This window comes from Dendrobates tinctorius, unplaced genomic scaffold (genome assembly GCF_039654945.1).
Source record: "Dendrobates tinctorius isolate UK_male_01 unplaced genomic scaffold, ASM3965494v1 ptg000116l, whole genome shotgun sequence".
Classification (NCBI taxonomy): domain Eukaryota; kingdom Metazoa; phylum Chordata; class Amphibia; order Anura; family Dendrobatidae; genus Dendrobates; species Dendrobates tinctorius.
The window spans coordinates 36,877,210-36,890,499 of record NW_027361784.1 but is presented as its reverse complement, the minus strand read 5'-3'; positions in this window follow the sequence as shown (position 1 = coordinate 36,890,499).

The window sequence follows — 13,290 nt, the reverse complement described above, 5'->3', positions numbered from 1 at the left end:
TGTCCCTATGTACAAGAATATAACTACTATAATACTGCTCCTATGCACAAGAATAAAACTACTATAATACTGTCCCTATGTACAAGAATATAACTACTATAATACTGCTCCTTTGTATAAGAATATAACTACTATAATACTGCTCCTATTTACAAGAATATAACTACTATAATACTGTCCCCTATGTACAAGAGTATAACTACTATAATACTGCTCCTATGTACAAGAATATAACTACTATAATACTGCTCCCTATGTACAAGAATATAACTACTAAAATACTGCCCCTATGTACAAGAATATAACTACTATAATACTGCTCCTATGTACAAGAATATAACTACTATAATACTGCTCCTATGTACAAGAATATAACTACTATAATACTGCTCCTATATACAAGAATATAACTACTATAATACTGCCCCTATGTACAAGAATATAACTACTATAATACTGCTCCTATGTATAAGAATATAACTGCTATTATACTGCTCCTATGTACAAGAATATAACTACTATAATACTGCTCCGATGTACAAGAATATAACTACTATAATACTGCTCCTATTTACAAGAATATAACTACTATAATACTGTTCCCTATGTACAAGAGTATAACTACTATAATACTGCTCCTATGTACAAGAATATAACTACTATAATACTGCTCCCTATGTGCAAGAATATAACTACTACAATACTGTCTCTATGTACAAGAGTACAACTACTAAAATACTGCCCCTATGTACAAGAATATAACTACTATAATACTGCTCCTATGTACATGAATATAACTACTATAATACTGCTCCTATGTACAAGAATATAACTACTATAATACTGCTCCCTATGTACAAGAATATAACTACTATAATACTGCCCCTATGTACAAGAATATAACTACTATAATACTGTCCCCTATGTACAAGAATATACAGTAACTACTATATTACTGCTCCTATGTACAAGAATATAACTACTATAATACTGCTCCCTATGTACAAGAATATAACTACTAAAATACTGCCCCTATGTACAAGAATATAACTACTATAATACTGCTCCTATGTACAAGAATATAACTACTATAATACTGCTCCTATGTACAAGAATATAACTACTATAATACTGCTCCTATATACAAGAATATAACTACTATAATACTGCCCCTATGTACAAGAATATAACTACTATAATACTGCTCCTATGTATAAGAATATAACTGCTATTATACTGCTCCTATGTACAAGAATATAACTATTATAATACTGCTCCGATGTACTAGAATATCATCAAAAAGTTAATTTATTTCACTTCTTCATTACAAAAAGTGAATCTCCTATATTCTATAGAGTCATTACACACAGAGTGATCTATTTCACGTGTTTATTTCTGTTAATGTTGATGATTAGAGTTGAGCGAAACGGGTCGAACAAATTCAAAAGTCGCCGACTTTCGCTAAAGTCAGGTTTCATGAAGCGAAACCTGACCTTAACATGAGGTCGGCCACGAGGTCGATGACCATTGCGCCAAAGTCGCGTTTCAAAAGATGCTTTAGCGCCCTTTTTCAGCCAATCAGGAAGAACAGACACTGTGGGCAACGTGATGACATAGGCAGGGGTCACCACCATCTTTGAGAAGGGCATGCAAGTGATTGGCTTGCTTTGTGTGGCATCAAAGGGGGTATGAAAGGGCGTGCACGCCGACCGCCATGTTACTCATGCTGATCTCAGAATAGGGAGAGCTGCTGCTGCTGCTCATTCTGTAGGGAGAGCGTTAGGAAGGCCAAAAGAAAAAAAAAATGCTTCTGCTGCTAGCGCTTTTCACTGTAGTTACTGTGCAGTGAAAGGTGAAGATTTTTGCTTTTGTGCAGCAGCACTGGTGGTGATTAGCCTGCCTTTTAAGGCTAGCTGCATTGTTGTGTGCACACTGGTGTTCAAACTGCTTTTTTAAAAGCAATCCAAATTGTATTGTTTTGTCCTGGTGAGGTACTGAGCGTTCATTTTTTCACACACCATACAGCGGTGTACGCTCCTCACACAGTACCATGTACCGGCTGTTATCACGGCCAAATTGAAGCTATCTGTGTGTGACTCTGTAAGGAAAAGCCGAGGAGTTTGTCCGTTCTTACAGACCTACACCTTAGAGTTTTGTCCGTTTTTCAAACAGGTTCGTATATCTGCTGTTTGATTACATTCAAAACTAGAGAGAGACAGCGTGTGTCAGTCCGTATACAAAAGCACGGAGCTTGACAATCTGTGTGTGACTCTGTAAGGAAAAGCCGAGGAGTTTGTTCGTTCTTACAGACCTACACCTTAGAGTTTTGTCCATTTTTCAAACAGTTTCTTATATCTGCTGTTTGATTACATTCAAAACTAAAGAGAGTGTGTGTCAGTCCGTATACAAAAACTCGGAGCTTGACAATTTTACATACACACACCGTACAGCGGTGTACGTGTACGCTCCTCACACAGTACCGTGTACCGGCTGGTATCACGGCCAAATTGAAGCTATCTGGGTGTGATTCTGTAAGAAAAAGCCGAGGAGTTTGTCCGTTCTTACAGACCTACAGTCTAGGGAGATTCCAATTCTGCCCAATTCTATATACACCTTGTAGTTTGTCATACACTAGGCAATTTCTGCCTGTTACATTGCGGTGTAATATACACAAGGCCTGACAGAATCCAACTGTGTCCTGAAGTCTGTAGAGAGATTCCGTTTCTCCCCAGTCCTCTGTACACCTTTTTTACACTATCCAGAATCAGCCTGTTAATTTGAGGTGTAATATACCCAGGGCCTGACAGAATCCAACTTTGTCCAGAAGTGTGTAAGGAGATTCAAATTCTCCCCAGTTCTCTATACACATTTTTACACCATCCAAAATCAGCCTGTTACATTGAGGTATAACATACACTGGGCCTGAGAGAATACTTCAGTATCCAGAAGTGTGTAAGGAGATTCAAATTCTCCCCAGTCCTCTATACACATTTTTTACACCATCCAAAATCAGCCTGTTACATTGCGGTGTAATATACACTGGGCCTGAGAGAATCCTTCAGTGTCCTGAAGTCTGTAGAGATTCCAATTCTCCCCAGTCCTCTATACACATTTTTTACACCATCCAAAATCAGCCCGTTACATTGCGGTGTAATATACACTGGGCCTGAGAGAATCCTTCAGTGTCCTCAAGTCTGTAGAGAGATTCCAATTCTCCCCAGTCCTCTATACACATTTTTTACACCATCCAAAATCAGCCTGTTATATTGAGGTGTAACATACACAGGGCCTGAGATAATGCTTCAGTATCCAGAAGTGTGTAGAGAGATTACATTTCTCCCCAGTCCTCTATACACCTCTTTTACACCATCCAGAATCAGCCTGTTACTTTGAGGTGTAATATACCCAGGGCCTGACAAAATCCAACTGTGTCCTGAAGTCTGTAGAGAGATTCCAATTCACCCCAGTTGTCTATACACCTTTTTTACACCATCCAGAATCAGCCTGTTAATTTGAGGTGTAATATACCCAGGGCCTGACAGAATCCAACTGTGTCCAGAAGTGTGTAAGGAGATTCAAATTCTCCCCAGTCCTCTATACACATTTTTTACACCATCCAAAATCAGCCTGTTACATTGAGGTGTAACATACACAGGGCCTGAGAGAATCCTTCAGTATCCAGAAGTGTGTAAGGAGATTTAAATTCTCCCCAGTCCTCTATACATATTTTTACACCATCCAAAATCAGCCTGTTACATTGAGGTGTAATATACACTGGGCCTGAGAGAATCCTTCAGTGTCCAGAAGTGTGTAAGGAGATTCAAATTCTCCCCAGTCCTCTATACACATTTTTTACACCATCCAAAATCAGCCTGTTACATTGCGGTGTAATATACACTGGGCCTGAGAGAATCCTTCAGTGTCCTCAAGTCTGTAGAGAGATTCAAATTCTCCCTGGTCCTCTATACACATTTTTTACACCATCCAAAATCAGCCTGTTACATTGAGGTGTAACATACACAGGGCCTGAGAGAATACTTCAGTATCCAGAAGTGTGTAAGGAGATTCAAATTCTCCCCACTACTATATACACCTTGTACCTTGTTTTACAGTACCATATAGTTGGTAGAATTTTGGGTACATTTTCCCCAAAAATGAGGAAGTGTGGTGGAAGAGGCCGTGGAAGTGGCCGGGGGTTGCCAGCTGGTAATGATGGTGTTGGTGGTGGTGGTGGTGGATATGCTGGTAGTGGCAAAAGCAAAATAGCACCTAATGCAGGAGGTGTTGAGCCTGCGTCATCGACTGGCTCCACAAGGCCTCGAAGGCTCCCTTTTCTGGGAGTAGGTAAACCGCTTTTAAAGCCGGAGCTTCAGGAACAAGTTTTGGCTTACTTTGCTGACTCAGCCTCCAGCTCTATCGCCTCCTCTTCTGAAGTTGTAAAAAATATAAGCACTGAGTCGTCATTGGAGGCTCATGGTCATGAACCACACCTTTCCTTGTGTCCTTCACCCGTACCAAAATTGAAGGATGACGCAGGCCACACTACAGATTACTCCATGGAGCTGTTTTCACATACCATGCCTGGGTTATCAAGTCAAATCGTGAATTACCCAGGCCAAGATGAATCTGACATGGAGTGCACTGATGCACAGCCACTGCTAGATGATTCTGCTGGTACATTCACTCAGAGCACTACATTGTCCTCGCAGTGTACTGAGCCAGAATCTGACCCAGATGAAACTCAGGTGCCCCTTCCCGCATACTATACCACCATACACGGTGACACAGAGGAAGGTGCACATGACATTGAAGAGGAGGTGATGGATGACCCAGTAGTTGACCAAGATTGGCATCTATTGGGGGAAGTGGGTGCTGCTGCCAATAGCTCAGAAGAGGAGTAGGAGCATCCACAGCAGACATCGACATCGCAACAGCTGTTATCTGGCAGGCCCGGAGCAGTCCAAAAACGTGTTACAAAAACCAAAAGAGTTGCAGGACAGCTTGGCCAGACGGTCAAATTAGCACAGCCTGCAAGGCCTCAAAATGTCTTCTCTAGTAGGAAGAGTGCAGTGTGGCACTTTTTTGAACAAAATCCTAATGATCAGGCAAAGGTTATCTGTAAGAAGTGTGCAAAGACCTTTAGCCGAGGGAAAAATCTGAGAAATTTGAATACCAGTTGCATGCTTAGAAATTTAACCACCATGCACTTGCAAGCGTGGACGGACTACCAAACCTCACGTACCACATGTGCAACTGCTCCCAATGAAGGTAGTCAGCAACGCTACATTGTTTCCCCCACTGTAAGCCCACCGGTTAGCACACCACCAGCAGCAAATGTTGAGGTGTCGTCGCAAGGCCAAAGCAGTCAGGGTATCACAATGTTATTGCTACGAAAGACAGAATCTAGGCCATCAGAAAGAACACCAACTCGATAACCATCATCAACCCTCTCTCAGTCCGCCATGTCCACCACTAGTTCCACCATATGCAGCTCTCAAGTCCAGCTCACCCTACCAGAGACTATGAGTAGGACTAGAAAGTACTCATCCTCTCATCCATGTACACTGGGTTTGAACGCCCACATTGCCAAACTAATCTCGTTAGAGATGATGCCCTACCGGTTGGTTGAAAGCTCAGCTTTCCGCGAACTCATGGCCTACGCAGTACCACGCTATGACCTACCCAGTCAGCACTTCTTTTCTCGCAAAGCCATCCCAGCCCTCCACCTTCATGTGAAAGACCGCATTGTCCATGCACTCAAGCAATCAGTGAGTGGAAAGGTGCACCTCACCACAGATGCATGGTCCAGTAGGCATGGCCAGGGTCGTTACGTGTCCATCACTGCGCACTGGGTTAATGTGGTGGATGCAGAGTCCACAGGGGGCAGCGGTGGTGGGACAGTGCTGCCTAGCCCACGGTATAGGAAACAGTTGGCTGTAGGCGTTCGACCCTCCTCCTCCTCCTCCAGAAGCGAAAGCTCGTCCACAGAGCGCAGTCGCATGAGCACTCCATCCGCAGCTGCCTGTGTTGCACACAAGGTGTCCCACTATCGATCAGCTAGTGGAAAGCATCAGCAGGCTGTGTTGAAGATGATGTGTTTGGGCGACAGACACACCGCGGAGGTACTGGCCGACTACTTGCAGCGACAAACTGAGTCATGGCTGGGCAGTCTACATCTTGAGGCAGGCAAGGTAGTTAGAGATAACGGCCGAAATTTTGTGGCAGCCATAGCCTTTCAAAACTCAGACACATACCTTGCTTGGCTCACACCTTGAACCTGGTGGTGCAGTGCTTCCTCAATAATTATCCGGAGTTAACAGGGCTGCTCCAGAACGTTCGAAGACTGTGCTCGCACATCCGCCAGTCGCCCGTACACTTCAGTCGTATGCAGAAGTGCAGCGATTGTTCCACCTTCCCAAGCACCGCCTAATTATCGACGTTGCAACAAGGTGGAACTCCACCTTGCACATGGCTGAGCGGCTGTGCGAACAGAGGCAGGCTGTAATGCATTTGTGGGAGGATACACGGGCAGCCACTTTGAGGGCAGACATGGAGTTGTCAGGTGTTTTGAGGAATGCACACGGCTGGTAAGCGCTGACGACGCCATCCTAAGCATGAGCATCCCACTTATGCGTCTGCTCATGCAAACTTTGACGCACATTAAGGAGCAGGCGTCTGCAGCCGAGGATGATGAGGAAGAGGAGGAGGGAAGCGTTGATGACAGTCAGCCATTGTCTGCTTCGGGACCTCAACTGGACGAGGTGGAGGAAGAAGAGGAAGAGGAGGAGGAGGATGATGGGGATGATCATTTAGGGGAGGAGGATGATGGGGATGATCATTTAGGGGAGGAGGATGATGGGGATGATTACTTAGGGGAGGAGGATGCTTCTCGTGGGGCAAGAGAAAATGTTGGCGTGGCAAGGTCTGGTACAGGCTTTGTGCGTGACTGGAGGGATGTGGATTTGCCAGAAAGTGCTCCTCCACCCAGCACTCGCAGTGCATCATTGACACCGGGAACATTGGCCCACATGTCAGATTATGCCTTGCAGATCCTAAAAAGGGACCCCCGCATTGCCAAAATGATGAACGATGATGACTACTGGTTTGCCAGCATCCTGGATCCACGCTATAAAGGCAAATTCCAAAACATCATGCCACAGGAGAACCTTGACCTAATATTGGCTAACAAACAAGCAACTCTGGTAAACCGGTTGGTTGAGGCATTCCCAGCACACAGCAGCGGTGATGGTTCTCACACGAGCCGTACGGGCCGGGGGAAACTTGGAAGAGGTGTTTGTGGTGCACACATCAGAAGTGGCGTTGGAGACAGGGGTTTCATGACCATGTTGTGGACTGATTTTTCAAGTCCTGCTCACACGACTGGTAATACTGCATCGATTAAAAGTGACAGGAGACAGCAGTTGTCAACTATGGTTACAAACTACTTTTCCTCCCATATCGATGTTCTCCCGCACAGGTCATTCCCCTTTGACTATTGGGCCGCTAAACTGGAAACCTGGCCTGAATTGGCGCAATATGCCTTACAGGAGCTCTCTTGTCCAGCTACAAGTGTGCTAACGGAAAGAGTCTTCAGTGCTGCTGGATTAATCCTGACAGAAAAAAGGACCCGTCTGTCGACCCAAAATGTGGATGATCTAACCTTCATTAAAATGAACCATGCATGGGTTTCAAATGATTTTGTCCCACCTTCCCCTGATGACACCTAGGTTGCCAGAAAAATGACTTGCTTTGGTCCTCCTCTTCCTCACACTTGCCCAATTTCGCCTTTTGCAGCAGCTGAATGTCCAACATCAACATATGCCATTTTGTAAACCTCCCTAACTGGGCTGCCCCCCCCCCATGGCCGGGGTCACCACCTAGTGCACCCAACTGTGTGAGTGCCGTTGCCCTGGAGAGGTGGGTGGGCCGACTCTTGGGCGCGGGCACTGGCACAGGGTCCCTCATAGTGCAATCAAGAGTCTCTGACGGTGGGGGTGCACACCCGCCATCAAACACACCGCCGTACTATGAGGGGCCCAGTCCCAGTACCGATGCCCACGAGTGGGCCCCCCTTGCTTGGGCAGGGCCCCAGCATTTGCAATGCTTACCTCTCCCTGCTCCTCCGCTGTGTAGTCTGGCCTGTCAAATCCTTCACTGGGACTGCCACTACAAATTTGGTGAACTGATACATGATGGTTAAGACGTAGCTATGCCCTGTCCTGCTGGGCTCTATCTTCAGATGATCAATGGCTTTCATTTCTTATGGACATCGACTCACAATGAGATGCAGTGGTGGTTTATCATCAGCTTTCACAGTTTTCCAACTCACAGACGTGTGACATTCCTGTGCACATTTTTAAATGTGCCCTCTCATGCCAATCCACTAGAATCGCCTACGGCCTGTGGCTTCTGTCTTTTGCACTCCAAAGTTACCTGACAGATCATGATAGGCAGTAAGCACCATGTCTACATCTCTCCCTGTGATCAAAATTTGATGGAGATGAGTAACGGTGATGGGATCAACGGTACTGCGATACAGCAACCCTTTCTTCACAAAGAACTGTTTTCACTGTCACCACACACAAAAAGTAATTGAGGGTCAGCATCGCCTCTGAGATTTCTCCTGGAAGTTTTTCCCCTGATTAGTAATTTCTACATTTCTGCAATCACTAGACTTTATGTCTGTACTTTTATGCATCTCATTTTCCTATTGCGGAGAGTCTGGACTGTCTTACTGAGACAGAAATATATATGAAGATTTAAAAATACCACTAAAAGTGTATACTGGTGTACGCTTCAAATACATTTCCTTTTTCCTACTTTTAGATTGTTATCTAATCCATACTGAGAACATGGAGATTTTAAATGTTTAAACTATGCTACATATATATGTTATCCAGTGATAATGTACCCTTTCTCAACTTTGTACTATCTGGTCAAATCCATACTGGGCCTGAGAACGTCTGAGTCTGCCTCCTGATCTATAGACATATATTTGCAATGTGTAAACTATGCTATATATACCTGTAATCCGGTGATACTGTACCCTTTCTCTACTTTCTGCAATCTTGTTGAATCCATACTGTGCCTGAGACATCTGAGTCTGCCTCCTGATTACAGCTGAGTGGTGTTTGAGTGGAACTGTTAGCCAAGTTCAAATTCTAGCTGTTTTGGGCGGTGTTAGATCCGTTCGTCGAACAACAAAACTTTGATTACAATTCCGCTGTTTGAGTTTCCGTTCCAGAAAGTTTCATCAAACAAACGCGCAACTATATTTTCACATTAATAATGGTTTTCAAAGATAATAGACAGTTTCAGGCCATAGTAGCGGTGTCTGGTAGCCAGCGGTGTAGTACACCTGTGTAGGAGCTACACCGTGTGTGCTCCTAATAATTTTATAGCGCATATTGTGATGAAAATCCTTTTTGGCCTAGTAACTGTGTCTGCTATTCAGCAGAGGAGCCCACCCGTGAACCATGCTATGCCGCCTGTTTATAAAAGAACCAGTTTTTGACTGCATTTACACCACTTAATACTTTGGGCCTAGTAACTGTGTATGCTACTCAGCAGAGTTGGCCACAAAGCTATGCCGCCTTTTTAGGTAAGAACTGTGTGCTACTCAGCAGAAGAACCCAGCTGTTAAGCAAGCTACAGCACCTCTGGTTTGGACACTTAATTTTTTCCTTTTTTCTGGAATTCCGGTTGACCTGCACTTACTGGGAAATCCTCGTTCTCGGGGAAGAATTGTAATCACAGATCCCCATCACTAACGGTGTTCAGCGGGTTATCTGCACCTGTAAGCGACACACGCTGGTCCTTTCAGTGTAGCACGCATGCAGCCACGGACAGGTAAGGGCATGACAGACCTGTTATTGGCCGATCTCGCGTGCCAGAGCCTCGCATGTCCCTCTAGTAAGCTGGACGCGGACCACGGGGGCATGACGGAGTCTCGTTCGTTAACGGAATTAAGCTTGCAATGTGAGCATCTTTTCTGTGGCTGGATGGTTGAGGTTGCCCGTGTTGAGTCAAATTAAGCCAGAGGCTCCACTCCTGGTGGTGCCCTTCTGGACATTCCTTTAAGGTTCAGCTTTGCAACCATACTGCCCCCGGAAAAAAACAAACACTTTGCCTTCATGGACGCTGTTTGGAGGGTCGTGACTCGTGGGAATAACGCCGCCCAATCGGTTTATCTGCTAGAGAGATCCTTCGTTGCTCACAAGCATGACATCACACTCCCTAGGAGGAAGCTAATGCCACTGTGGCGAAGGTACTCCTTGGGGCGCCACAAGTGTACAGATGCCCAGCCAATACTAGATGATTCTGCTGAAACATTGACCCAGACCACTACATTACCCTCCCACTCTACACAGCCAGAATCTGACCCTGATTAAACTCAGGTTACCCTTCCCACATACTATACCACCTTACATGGTGACAAAGAGGAAGGTGCAGATGAAAGTGCAGGTTCGGCCCACCCGCCGTCAGACACACCGCCGCACTATGAGGGGCCCTGTGCCAGTGCCGTCGCCAACGAGTGGGCCCCCCTGCTTGGTAAGGATCACAGCACTTACAAAGTTGAAATACTTACCTCTCCTTGCTCCTCCGCCGTGACGTCTTGTGCGTTTCCTGACAGTGATATTCTGATCAGAGAGTGCAATGACATCACGCCTGTACGCCCTCTGCCTAAACAGTCCAAGAGCAGAGAGAGGGAAGATGGGGATGACGAGGAGTCCAGACTAGTACAGGGATTCCCTAGCGAGGAGACTTATTTTATTATTTTAAAGGTTGGGAGCAATTTTTGGGGAGCACTATACTCTGGAGAATGATATCTGGGGCCCAACATACACTGGAACATTCCAAAGGTGGACATCAGTCACTGGAGCTGCATTGACAGGGCCCATTATACACTGGAGCATTAGGTATGGGGCCCATTATAAATGGAGCATTATTTGGGCCCATAAGACAGTGGAGCTTCATCCATGGGGACCAACATATACTGTAGCATTATGTGGAGCTCATCATATACTGTATGGAACATTATATGACACCAATGATTCTGTATGGAGAAATATATGGGCCTCATTACTCTGTATGGCGCACTATGCTGTGCCCATAATACTGTATGGAGGAATATATTGTCTGTTTTTGGAGCTATTGGAGAATTTAAAATGGATATCAGTCATGAGATGTAAGAAGTGAAATATTTTTCATTGTACTATACCGCTAATTCTAAGCCGTATCAGAGGATCATGAATTGTGGCATGTGTTAAAGGAGCCCATTGCACTCTTTGACCCAGGGCCCACGAAAATCTGGAGCCAGCCCTACCCCCCCCACAACTTTAGCCAAATAACCCCCAGTTTTCAATGTCTAACTATTATTATAAAGTAAATTAAGGTTGACAAGCTTAAGTAATAAGAATTGATGTTTTTGGCATTAAAATGGGCACTGTAGGTGTGTTTCCTGTCCTCCTCTCACTGCCGACTTTTATTCCCCATTGACTTGCATTGGGTTTCGTGTTTCAGTCGGCCTTCGACTTTTCACAATAATCGGACGATTTCGTTCGACCCGACTTTTGTGAAAGTTGGGTTTCACGAAACGCGACTCGACCCGAAAAAAGGCAAAGTCGCTCATCTCTACTGATGATTATGGCTCACAGCCAACGAAAACCCAAAAGTCATTATCTCAGTAAATTAGAATACTTTATAACACCAGCTTGAAAAATGATTTTAAAATCTGAAATGTTGGCTTACTGAAATGTATATTCAGTAAATGCACTCAATACTTGGTCGGGGCTCTATTTGTATCAATTCCTGCATCAATGCGGAATATAACTACTATAATACTGCTCCTGTGAACAAGAATATAACTAGTATAATACTGCCCCTATGTACAAGAATATAACTACTATAATACTGCCCCTATGTACAAGAATATAACTACTATAATACTGCTCCTATGTACAAGAATATAACTACTATAATACTGCTCCTATGTACAAGAATATAACTACTATAATACTGCTCCTATGTACAAGAATATAACTACTATAATACTGCTCCTATGTACAAGAATATAACTACTATAATACTGCCCCTATGTACAAGAATATAACTACTATAATACTGCTCCTATGTACAAGAATATAACAACTACAATACTGCTCCTATGTACAAGAATATAACTACTATAATACTGCCCCCTATGTACAAGAATATAACTACTATAATACTGCTCCTATGTACAAGAATATAACTACTATAATACTGCCCCCTATGTACAAGAATATAACTACTATAATACTGTCTCCTATGTACAAGAATATAACTACTATAATACTGCCCCTATGTACAAAAATATAACTACTATAATACTGCTCCTATGAACAAGAATATAACTACTATAATACTGCTCCTATGTACAAGAATATAACTACTATAATACTGCCCCTATGTACAAGAATATAACTACTATAATACTGTCTCCTATGTACAAGAATATAACTACTATAATACTGCCCCTATGTACAAAAATATAACTACTATAATACTGCTCCTATGAACAAGAATATAACTACTATAATACTGCTCCTATGTACAAGAATATAACTACTATAATACTGCCCCTATGTACAAGAATATAACAACTACAATACTGCTCCTATGTATAAGAATATAACTACTATAATACTGCCCCTATGTACAAGAATATAACTACTATAATACTGTCTCCTATGTACAAGAATATAACTACTATAATACTGCTCCTATATACAAGAATATAACTACTATAATACTGCTCCTATATACAAGAATATAACTACTATAATACTGCTCCTATGAACAAGAATATAACTATTATAATACTACCCCTATGTACAAGAATATAACTACTATAATACTGCTCCTATGTACAAGAATATAGCTACTATAATACTGCTCCTATGTACAAGAATATAACTAGTATAAGGCTGTGTGCCCACGTAGCGATTTTTAAGCATTTTTGCAGCGATTTTCGGCGCGAAAACGCTGCGAAAACGTTTAAAAATCGTGTACAGAACGCCCCCCATGCATTCCTATGGCATTCCGCACATGCTGTGCTAATGCTGCGCTTTTTTCCGCGGCGGAATCGCATCGCGGAAAAAATCGCAGCATGGTCATTCTTTTGTGCGGAATTGCAAAGAAATGCCGCTATTCCTCACCCATAGGAATGCATGAGAATCGCTTACTTCCCGCATGTGGCTATGCCCACCATGCGGGAAGTTAAGCGTCTCATGTGCGGTTGGTACCCAC